This window comes from Tasmannia lanceolata, unplaced genomic scaffold (assembly GCF_043159265.1).
Source record: "Tasmannia lanceolata isolate RefF3 unplaced genomic scaffold, GAP_Taslan_0.1 ptg000007l, whole genome shotgun sequence".
Lineage (NCBI taxonomy): Eukaryota > Viridiplantae > Streptophyta > Magnoliopsida > Canellales > Winteraceae > Tasmannia > Tasmannia lanceolata.
The window spans coordinates 5,205,326-5,218,397 of NW_027518684.1; positions in this window are offsets into that span (position 1 = coordinate 5,205,326).

Genomic DNA, 13,072 nt, shown 5'->3' on the forward strand with positions numbered 1-13,072 from the left:
TGAGCGTACATAAAGGGACTAATGGCAAAAAAAGAAACAATAGAACACAAGTGTCTAGTAATTAGTGGTCTATTAGTGGGGCTAAAATGGAGCCCAACAACCAAAAACCAATAGGGCCCATGTATGATAATGAGTTATATACCAGTAGGGCCCACATAGAGAAAACCCCGCATGTATACTAATTAATGATCTACTATTGAGGCTATGAAGGGCCCGATTAATAATAAAATTCAATGGAGCCCACAAATATCATAATAATTCATACTGTACTGGATACAAACCAGAAAGAACAGTCAGCATAGGGGTCTTTCCACCCTAAAAATTCTTTCCATGCACAGCCAAAACAAAAGAATCTAATGAAACTAGGAAAATGTTTTCTTTTCCGCCACTTTCCTACCAACCAAACCTTATCTTTGTTTTTTCTAATGAAAACTCAAACAAAACGGAGAAAAGAAGCAAAATGGAAGGCACGAATAAAAAGAGCGGATAGCCTAAGAACCTGCGTGGATTGGATGTTAACCATCCAATTATTTGCATTCACTTTTGTGGCCAAAACTTCTTTTTTTTCAAACACTTATCCAAAAGAATAGATTCTACAATTGAGATTGAAGGATGACACACTGATAAGATAGTAGATTAGGCAAAGTATAAAATTCTTGAATTGAACAGCCACCCTTCTTTATAAGGACACTCCTCTTTAATCCTTCACCGTACAGTGTCCTATAAAAGCATGAATTTGAGAAGTAAGAGTCACTATCAGTTTAAAAATAAGAGAAAAAGAGGGAATGCAAATAAAGATTGCAAAGTAGTACATGATGCGGGTAGCTTGGGACTTTAGTTCAAAACATGCACGAATCTTGAAAATGTGGAAGAACAAAGGCTATTTTGCCTTTCCTGACACCATCAGAGCCCAATCTCAATCATTCTCTTTGCAGTTCCATTTTGATTATTTTATTATTTCTTACTATCTTTTTTGGCTAGCATTTAATACATATCAATACCCTTCATGATATGGCCCTCCAATGGAAACCATTGTTGTTAGTTATAGTGGCTACTCTATTAGTTATACCAGTAACGTTTCTCGCCGTCATTGCCAACCAACAGAAACCCTAAAATTAAGAACTTCAATGTTATTAAGTATATTGGCATCATCTCTTCCACTTGATCCGAGTTGATTAAGATGGATAGTCAGGCACTAGATCAGAAACGACAACATTATTAAATATATTGCCAGCGTTTTCCCCACTCCAACCGTTATATCCACTGATCGAACCATTGTTGATTAATTGATCGCCCCGATCAGAAACGACAATGTTATTAAATATACTGCCAGCGTTTTTCCCATTCGAATTGTTATATCCACTAATCAAACCATCGCTAATTAAGGTAGCTGATTGCCCTAATAAAAAAGGGCAACGTTATTAAATATACCATCAACGTTTTTTTCACGTGAACCGTTATATCCACTAATTGAACCATATTTTATTAAGGTGGTCGATCGCCCCAATCAGAAACAACAACATTATTAAATATACTGCCATCGTTTTTCCCACTCGAACCTTTATATCCACTTTATGAACGGCAATGTCTGTATCTTATAGAGGCGAGCTATACATTAAGGTGTACTTCGTGCAACAAATCCAAGAAGGCTCTCTGGGCTCTGATGATATCAGGAATGGCAATAGGGTCTTTTTTCCTCCACTTTTTCAAGATTCGTGCGCATCATGTTGTGATTTGCAATATTTATCCGCATTCCGTCTTTTTCTCAACATGATAAAAATAAAAGGGGTGTTCGTACAGATAAGAGTGCTACCATTATAAGGTAAAATAAAGGGAAAGAACTCAAGAAACAAAGAATGCTTTTAAATATAGGGAGATTTTATATTGGCCCATTTTTTTACCCAGTCCACACCCTTGTTGTTCAGTTGTTATAACAATAATAGCCATAAATACACTGGAGGAGAGTGGCACGGGGAAGAAATGGGGCGAATATTTCATTTCCCTTAAATACATTAGGTTTTAATGAGTCTACCTAAAAATATGTACCAGATAGATGACGTTGATCTAGGTTTCCTTAAAAAGGAAGCATAACCTTTTAATTCCGAAGAAGATGTTAAGCCAAGCAAAGGTTGCTTGAAGCATTACACCCTAGGTATCTAGTTTGGAAGACCTAGAATACTGCCTTCATCCCCTATATATAGAGATACACTAGGGTTATTGACTGGTTAATGGCCTCTAGCTCATGTAGGCCCACTACACCGGTCCATTATCTTATTGGGCTTATATTTAGACCTGGCAAAAAGTGACCCGGACACACGGGTCCACCCGGCCCGCCCGTAAATTCCGGGTTCGGGTCACCAATCTGTGACCCGTTTGAAATTGACCCGCGGGTCCACCCGGCCCGTCAAAACTGGGCTGGGCTGGGTGGACCCGCCGGTGCCCGTAGAGAAGTACCAAAGTTTTATTTTGGCCTTTTTTTTCCCGTAATTGTCATAATTTTTAATTTTCTTTGTAGTTTGTTTTGGTAATTGTCATATTTTAATACATTCTTTTGGTATTTCTTTGGTAATTTTCTACTTTGCTTCCATTTTCCATAATTTTTCATTTAAAACTTAGTTCCCATGATTATTATATATTGCTATTATTTATTGCTAGCCACCTTTGCGCAAATCGTACTTCTGCCAATCTTTGCAGCAAAGGATGGGAGACAAGCCGAGAAGTAGCCTCGGCGAAGGTGACTAGCGAATCCCTATACAAAAAAAAAATCTTTAAAAAAATACGTAAAAAATCCGGGTGACCCACGGGTCGACCCGGACGTACGGGCCGAGTGCGGGTCCAAGTTCAATGACCCGTAAAAATTTTCGGGTCATTTTGACCCGGACCCGTACGGGCCGGGTCAAACCCGGCCCGGCCCGGCCGTTTGCATGGTCTATTTATATTATAACATAAATGGGTTATACTATATACCCAATAGAAGAGTGGAAACGGCAACACAAACGCACAAAATTAGGCCCATCAACTCGTGTGAGCTCTGCATACATGTGAAAACAACCGATTACTAGGAAAGCTTAGACCATTGGAGATGGCCTTATTTAATTTTTTATACTTTAACACCCCCTTCACTTGTGGCCCCTCCTTTTAGGTTTATCCTACACATGGCACGTGTGTCTTCTCTTTTACATTTTAACTAGACTTGGCAAACGGGTACAACCCGTGCGGGTACGGGTAAGAAATACCGGCGCGGGTACGGGTAGCCTTTCATGAACCTAGAACCCACCCAGGCGGGTACGGGTATACCCGTAGGTAACCCGGCAAATTTAAAGAAGAAATTATATATATATATATATATATATATATATATATATATATATATATATATATATATATATATATATATATTTATGAAAAGAAATTATATGATGAGTGGGTGTATGAACACATAAAGGTGGTACGATGGATGTACAAGCCTTGATATTTAATCCAACAGCAGCTTCTTAACAAGTCAGCTGCTGTTTAATCAAATATCAAGGATGGGATGATGAGTACATGTTTATATGCCCATTCATCATACAATTTTTCATTTACTTTAATAAATGTTTGTTTTGATACAACCAAAGATACCAGTCATATGGTCTGATTGCTTTGACTTGTTTTGTTGGCCCACCCACATAGTCTATTTTTTAGTGTTTAGTGTTTAGGCTTTAAGAATAAAAAGTTGAAAACCGAATGGCGGGTAACCCGCGGGCACCAACACCCCGACCCAGACCCACCCACGGGTCACGGGTACGGGTTGGGTGCGGATATTTTTTTCGCGGGTATTGAAATTAGTACCCGTACCCCTGCGGGCCGGGTGTACCCGCGGGTATGGGTCCCATTTTGCCGGGTCTAATTTTAACATACATGACAAGAACAGAAATGGGTGACAATTCCTAATTCTATAGGACATACTGAAATGGGTGAGCATGCCTAATTCTAAGGCTGGGGATAGCAGCATCCTAGAAAAAAATCCTTTTATAATAAGGGACCCTTATAATAATAAGGAAGGTTCTTCATTTGAATTTGTAGGTTGAATGGTTGAACTCCTCGCGTTTAAATTCAAAGTCTACAAAAGGTGATTGAAGACTTTTGTGTCTGCTCATACAAGGAAGCACCTAACAATATAAAATAAATAAATAAATGCGTTTTGAATTTGGTCTAATTTTTTAACATTCTCGATAGGTGGGTAGGATAATGTAAAACAAGAGAAGTGCCAATATTAAAACAAGGGCGTGCTGATATCATTTCCCTTTTTCCAAATTGCTAAATTTTCTATTACTAAAGAACCATGATTCGGGCTCATTCATATGACATGGTAAGTAGAAACGTTTTACATTGTGTAGATGTTATAGTATGAAATATCATTGTGATCAAACAATTCTAACTGTTTGATCGGATCACATCCAAATCGCCGGCTAAGAAAAATATAGGGAGATGATATTTTCACCCCTCTGCAGTACGCATTCGCCCCCTTTTAACGTGATTTGACGTAAAAAAATGTTAAAGTTACCCGCTGTTCACGTAAAAAAGGGTTAAAGTTTACCAGGCTCAAAAAGGGTTGGTTGAGCCTGGTAAAAGGATTTGTTCTTCAATAAAGAGGTGGGGGGTTTGATCCCACCTTACCTACCAAAATATACATTAATGTTCCCCATCAAAGAGAAGAGGAATCAGGCTTATCTGCTAAAATAATTGAAATATGCCAAAATTTATTGGGGTTGTTCGACAAGGGAATGACAATGGCTGGATAGCTACTTTTGGAGCAGTCAATTCCGATCAATTGTTTCAATTAGTAATGTCAAAGCAAAGGGCCTGTTCGTTTTAGATTGTGACAATCATTGGGCCCCAACCGATTATTGGACTCAAAATTATGTTTCATTTTGAGTCCAATAATCGGTTGGGGCCCACAATCGGTTGTCACAGTAGAAGACTCGCGGGGAGTGTTTGGAGGATATTAGCTTATCCAATTAGTGGTGGTGGTGGTCGATCACCACTCGTGGGGAGTGTTTGGAGGATATTAGCTTATCCAATTAGTGGTGGTGGTCGATCACCACCACTAGTGGTCAATCACTACATGCTTCCAGCCATCTCTTGATCGAAAGAGAATGGAGTGTAACCATGTATTGTTCAACAAAAATCAATCAAATCCCTTTCACTTTCAGCTTCCAATAGACACTAAAATACCCTTGTTTACCTACATATCTACAAGCATACCCCTATTCAAAGTCTAAGAAAAAGCCCAACATATTCTTAAGAGTTGGAAACACGGGTGTATTTGTGTTGAGTTTTTTCAACAAAAAAACCAACATATTCTAGTCAGGCAACCACCCAGCCTCAATGATCGCTCCACCCGAGCTATGATACCACTTGTTGAGAAAATATGCTGACAAATCTAATCCGATTGTCCACAAATTAACAGAAAAGTAAATGAGGAAACAAGCCACAAGATGAAGTCTGAGATTTTACGTGGTTCTGACAAGCCTACATCCACGGGCGAAAACACGATCTTTCATTATAAAAAAAACCAATATACAAGAATTGCAATGTATCGACACAAACCCACAACCCTTTCCTTACTTCTCAACCCAAGACCATAACTGAGAGTAACCTAAGAGAAATTTTCAAGGGTATGTTTTGTTGCCACATTCCTTGCATCCTCTGGATAATCCAAGCAAAAAAAAAATGCACTTTATGGTGTTTGTTTGCCAATTCAGCATCACAATCCATCGAGACTCCCATACAAGAATCATAGGTAATTATTGCTTGTCTGGTGACGTGGCACCCATGAGCTCTCGTTTTATCTTCCCTACCTCATTTCTCTAAAATAGTGGAATTCTTAAAGTAGAATTTAACTTCTCTCTCTCTCTCTCTCTCTCTCTCTCTCTCTCTCTCTCTTATTGGTCTCTCTTTTTCTCTTTAAGGTAGCCTACACACCCAAGCCTCTTTTGCCGCACTGCTCGCTAGAGAAAACTGAGTTTTTTATTTTTTTTGTAGCAAAAATCTAATGTTACGTGGCTAATTGGCCGTAACACAAATAAAGAAAAGCAATAGACAGAATAGAGAAGGGGATGATCGTTTCAAGGCAACTAGACCTCCTAAAGGCTCGATTCGAGAGGAACCATGACTGTCCTAGAACATTTCCTTTGTGCTGTAAAGTTCTCCATCTTTTTCCATTTTAATTCAAATACACTACTTAAATACAAGCAAAGGGTAGTGCGACATCACAAGCCCATCTACCCACTTACAAGACACAACACCAATAACTAATGACCACAAACCCTAAGTACATAACCATAACTACACTCTAACTACATACATACACTAACAACACATATCATTCCTTCCCCCTTTAAACGACCTTGTCCTCAAGGTTAGATTATGTAAGGAAAATACTCTATTCCACCTAGGTTCCAAATTTTACTGGACACAAATTTATTGAACAACACAAACTACACTTAGGCTTTCATGTTCTATAAAAACAACAGTCACGATCATTCGAACCCCGTCTTAAAAATGCATTGTAATCAAATTTGGAAAGAAATACGATTTTTTCTGAAGCCGCATCGTAACAATGGATTGATCAAATGACTTGGCATGTTGTTCAACTAAAGTATCTTCATCTCCATCGATTCTGGCATTTTTCTTCGCATCAACATTTTCAAGATTTAACTTTTCTTCCTCTTTATGCATTTCTTTGAACGCTTTGCTGATTTTTTCCAAACCTTCTGCAAATCGTCGATGTTCTTCCATCATTTCAAAACAAGTGCTTTGATTTGCCGGAAATCATTGCGTATGGATTCCTAAAACTCCGAAGACGCAACCATGACGCATGATCAACGGCTCTGATACCACTTCTTCTATGCCTGATCGACCGTAACACAAATAAAGAAAAGAAAAATGATAGAATTGAGAAGATGATGGTTGATTCGAGGCAACCAGACCTCCTAATGGTTCAATTCGAGAGGAGCCATGACTCTCCTAGAGAACAAAGTTTCGCTGTAAAAAATTCTCCCTCTTTTTTCATTTTCATTCAAATACACTGCTTAAATACAAGCAAAGGGTAGTGCCACATCACAGGCCTATCTACGCTCTTACAAGGGACCACATATCACCTAAATACCATGTTTCTATTTTTCCTCCATCGCACATAATGAGAAATAAGGCAACTTTCCCAACACAATCAATAACATATGATGAAAGGCCGTATAGTCCATTATTTTTCAAAAAGTACGGTATGCCCCACACCACAGGATGATCCAAATCGTCCATTAGATGGGCCACAACCCAAATAAGTTGTGCCCCATAAATCATTTCCATAGGTTGATCCTAACCCTCCGATCTATAGCGGGTGGGAATTTATAGGGGAGTGAGTTATCACCCCCCTACAAACACTATATTTCACCCGGTTTAACATATCTTTGATGTGCCATAGAAAAAATCCCAAGAATCTACTATAATAAGTTGGGAGGAAAAGCCTAGGCTTTTTTGAGTTTTTTGGAAATTCTGTCGAATTTACACCTCAGCCAAAATACAGAAATGCCTTACATGCCCTCACATTCGCCTTTAAGTTTCAAATACCCCCTGCCCTCAAATCCTTATCACCTTTACACGTCAGCATTACTCTTTTACCATTAACCCCTTTGTTGTGAGAAATTATTTGAGGGTAAATTCATCAATTGCTTTGTCATTTAATACGAAAAGTACCGACACGGGTACCTGTATATGACAATTACGGAACAAACTACCAAGAAGAGGTATAGACATATGACAATGACGAAAAATACTATTGATATTACGCATGCGGGACAACTTGCAAAATATTGACGGATTCCGGACACCTGTAGAGGAACAACAATTATGGAAAACTCCATCGATTGGAGGGCTAGGATCAACCTAAGGAAATTATTTTACGGGCACAACCAATTGATGTTGTTTTCCATCATATGGACGGTTTGGATCAACCTATAATGTGGTCCGTACAATTCTTTGTCAGCCTGTGCATCGATTGGAGGACTAGGATCGGCCTATGTAAATGATTTCACGGGCACAACCGATTGATGTTGTGTTCCATCACATCGACGGTTTGGATCAACCTATACTGTGGTCCATACAGTTCTTTGTCGGCCTAGAAAATTTTTTCTTTTGCATTTTTTTCATTACTTGGTAAATGGTTATGCGTACTTTGTTACTTATTGTTTCTACATATTTTTAACTAATTTTTTTTTATCATATACTCCTTTTTATTTTTTGCCTGGTCGTGCATCACACGTCGGGTCTTACTAGTATTGAAAAGATCGGGTTCTCAAATAGATAAATCAAATAAAAAGAGGATAACTAAGTCATAACTTTATGAAAAGAACTAGGAGGAAGAATAATCAAGACTTCGTCGTCAGGATGCCAATGATAAGGATGTCCCGTTGCTTTATTCCCATGGTTGGGTCCTAGTTACGTGTCACCCCTTGCATTTATTGCGTCTTCAAATATAGGACCACAGGTTGATTGGATAATGAAGAGATTGTTTCACCTCTCTCGTGACTAAATGCATCATTAAAAAATCAGCCCTTCTCAAGAAAAAGATTGCAATGCGGACTTGAAGCAACACAAGGCGAAGGATGAGGTGAAACAACCTTGGGGTGGAAAAATACTTTCATTAATTTAAAGAAGTGATATCAAAATTCCCTCGTTTTGATATGTGCACTCCTCTCTATACCAGAGAAAAACCCCTATACCCATTGCCACATGTACAATTCCCAAATGAATCAAATGATATAGTCTCCCCATTTTCTTTACTTGTCACAGCCACCTTAATGTAAAAGTGTAGTCATAGTCCCATAGATAAACTGAAGGGGCTGTGAAGTGCAAAATAGGGGTGGATATGTCACTTCCCAACCCTGTTTGGATTGCAAGAAAAAACATTTTTGACAGAAAAAAATTTCTTTGGAAAATTTTCGTATCCACGATTTGGTGGGAAATGATGTGATTTTGGTTAATTTAGAAGGACATCATGGTAAAATGAAGGTCATTCTAAATGAAATTTGAATAGAGCTGGTTCAAATCATCTTATTTTCATCTGTAAAAAAAAACTAGGAAATTTTAAAATATTTTTCCTTTAGAAACTTCTCCCAAAAAATCTTGCAATCCAAAATAAAACTCCGATAAGATTTAAAACTACCAGTCTCACCAACCAGCTTCCCAATTGCCGTGAGAGAAGGTAGTAATGATATGATATAATCGGGATTTGCTAGGGACCATCGAGAGGCCATTTCACGGACAGGATGTTGCATGAGAAAGCAGCCACATAAGATGAATTAAATGAATAAAACAAAATGTTAGACTATGTGTCTGTTCTATAATGCCACTGCCTGTTCGCAAAATGCCTTTTGCGATAGCCCCTAGCAAATAATAATAAGGGATTTGCTAAGGTCCATTGCAAAAGGCTTATCGCAGCTGGTCTGTTGCAAGTCAGACCAGTCACCTCGTGAATGGAGACAAAAGCCGCTGTCTTCATTAATGAGGTGGCTGGTCTGATGTGCAAACAGACCAGCCACAAAAACCCTTTTGCGATGGACGCTAGCAATTCCCTAATAATAATAATAATAATAATGGATTTCCCGAGACCATCACAGAAGGCATTTTGCAGAATATTGCATACTTGCATGAGAGAGCAGCCACCTCAGATGAATTAAATGAATGAAGCAAAATCTGAGCCTATGTGGGCAACAGCCTTTTCTAATTACCTTTTCACAGTCCCCTTTTATCAATATTCTTTCAAATTGTACGGTGGGGCCCACTTATAGGATGATCCAACCTGTTCATTTGTTGGGCCACAACATAAATAGGCTGAACCTAGTAGAAAATCTCCATGGGATGGGATGATCCTAATCCTTCGATCTATAGAGGTTTCTATAATGTAATGTCCTTCTACACATCGGATGGTTAGTATCATCCTAAAGAAATGATCTACGGGGTATAATTGTGGCCCAACAAATGAACGATTTGGATCATCCTATGAAGTGGCCCCGTTATATTTTTTGAGAAATACTGGACTTCTCAAGCACACAGCATATAAAACCTAATATTCACAAACTCATCTTGTTAAATCCTTTACTACTAAAAGGAAAAATTCCTGAAAAATCGTCTGCTTATTTCCTGCTATTGCCTTATGTGTCCCGCCTTAATTTCCGTAAAACTCCCACTTATGTCCTTTTTCACTATTTCTTTTTCGTCATTTCCCATTCTCATATGCCCTTGCACATGAGTTAAAAAAAAGCCAGTTGTCTCCTTTTATGCCTTTTTTGTTCCGCAATTGTCATAATTTTTTCAATTTTATTTGCAATTTTGACCGTAATTGTCATATTTTAGTACCTTCGTTCGGTATTATCTTCGTAATTTTTCTGCTTTGCTTCCATGTTCCCGAAAATTTTCATTTAAAACTTAGTACCTGCACAGGATTATTATTTATTGCTATTATGTATTGCTAGCCACCTTTGCACAAATCGCACTTCTACCAAACTTTGCAGCAAAGGATGGGCGACAAGCAGAAAAGTACGCTCAGCGAAGGTGGCTAGCAAATCCCTATACAAAAAAAAGGGAGATGTTATCCGCACTACTGTATTTTGATGAGGGCACTCCTCACTTTATTAAAAGTACGGTATGGCCATACGTCAAAAATCCATTTGACCCGCGGGCCGACCCGGCCCTCACGGGACATGTGCGGGTCCAAGCCCAATGACCCGTAAAATTTTCCGCGTCACTTTGACCTGGCCCGCTTGACCCGTTTCCCCATGATTTTAGAGGGAAATGATGTGATTATGAGAGTTTTTATATATAGTGCAAGTCCTTATAGTGAGTATTGTTTTTCAAAAAGTACTGTATGGCTTACATCGTAGGATGATCCAAACCGTACATTTGATGGGCCACAATGTAAGTAGGTTGAGTTCCAAAATTCATTTCCATAGGATAATTAAACCCTCCAATCAATAAATGTTTCCAAAATATGCCGTTCCTCTATAGACTGCAGGGCTAGGATCATCGCATGGAAATGTGTTTTTTTGGAACATCCTATTTACGATGTGGCCCATCAATTGGACGGTTTGGATCATCCTATGGTGTAAGTTAAACAATTCTTTTTTTTAATAGGGAGTGTAAGAAATATGTTTTTGGTTTGCAAGCTTTGTCACAAAATTCTTGTTACAATATATATGGTGTAAGCCCATGTAGTGAACTATTTTTTAATAAGCCGGAAGGGGTCCTCACAAAACCTCAACTTACCTATCAAAAATTGGAGTGAATATTTTACGGCCTACACCATAGGATGATCCAAACCATCCATTTGATCATTCCCAAAGGAGGATCGCATCCCTACAATCTATAGATAAATGACATATTTTGGAAACCCCGTAACTATTGGGATCGTCCTATGGAAATGATTTTTGGCATACAACCTATGGTGTAAGTCCGTACAATCAAGTATTTTCCAAAAGAATCGTACGCCCTGTACTGTATCATAGGATGATCCAAACCGTCAATATAAATTGATTGTTCCCACAAAATAATGTACATATGATAATTCCATGCCCTTCTTTTAGAAAAACTTCCTATTGTATTCTATTAGCTGGGGGCATTTACGTCATTTTGATGCTAGAAAGTTTGTCTGAATGAGAAATGATTTGAGGGTACAATCGTCAATTGCATACGAAAAGTACCGTCATATGGTACCTGTCTATGACAATTACGGAAAAAAAAACTATGAAAAAGAGATATAGACATATGACAATGACGAAAAAACTACGTTATATGACGCATTCGAGACAAGTAACAAAATATTGACGGATGCCGAGCACCTGAAGAGGAACAACAATTATGGAAACCTCTATCGATTGGAGGGCTATGATCAGCCTATGGAAATGATTTTACAAGCACAACCGATTGATGTTGTGTTCCATCACAGGGACGATTTGGATCAACCTATAACCCTCTATAGATCGGACGGTTAGGATCAACCTATGAAAATTATTTTTAGGGCACAACCTATTTAGGCAGTGACCCATCTAATGGACGGTTTGGATCATCCTATGGTACGAGCCATACCGTACATTTTAATAAAGTGAGGAGTGCGATCATCAAAATATGGTGAGTAGTGCCATTATAAAATATGGCAGTGAGCACATTAGCACTATATATAATTTGAAACCATCGCTGTTACTTGGATGTTCCCACGCGGGTTGGGTTCAACCATAATTTGGGTTGGGTTGGGTTAGGAAAAATCAACCTGAATTGGAAATCGGGTTGGGTCGGGTTGGGGTGTGGGGCAACCCGACCCGACCTGAAACCCGAATTTGGGTTCCATCTGAAGTAGTTATGTATATGTATTTTTCTTTTTCAACATTGAAATAGTCTCCACAGTCCATAATGGATGGTTTGGATAATCCTATGGTGCGGGCTATACCGTACTTTAATCAAGTGAGGACTGTGATCATCAAAATTATAGTAGTGCGGATAACATTTCCCTTTATTAATTATTAGTCCCTGTTTGTTTTGGATTTTGAGAACCGATTGTGAGTTAAAAACAGATTATTGGTGACTCACTATTGGTTTCCAAAATCCAAAACAACTCGGCTTGAGTTGAGGTGGTCAACAATTGGCACCACATCAAATCGGGTCAACCCGACCCAACCCAGCCCGAATTGGAAATCGGGTTGGTTCGGGTTGAGGAAATTGCAAATCGGGTTGGGTTGGGTTGGAAAAATGGGTTCCTCGGGTTGGGTCGGGTTGGCCTCAACCCCGCCAACCCGACCCGAGTTACACCCCTAACAATGACGAAAAAACTACTTTTCCTTATTCACCATGTGAGGGTCAAATTACAAAAAGTTTGATATTACGAAAGACAATTTTTTTTCCAAACAACGAAAAAAACTGGTCATAAAAGTAATGGAATAGAGTAGGTCAACCCTTACGAAACAACGAAAGACAATTAGGAACCAAGAGGATTGATCTTCCCTCTAAGAATATCAATCACGTTAGGCAATGTCTGGAACCA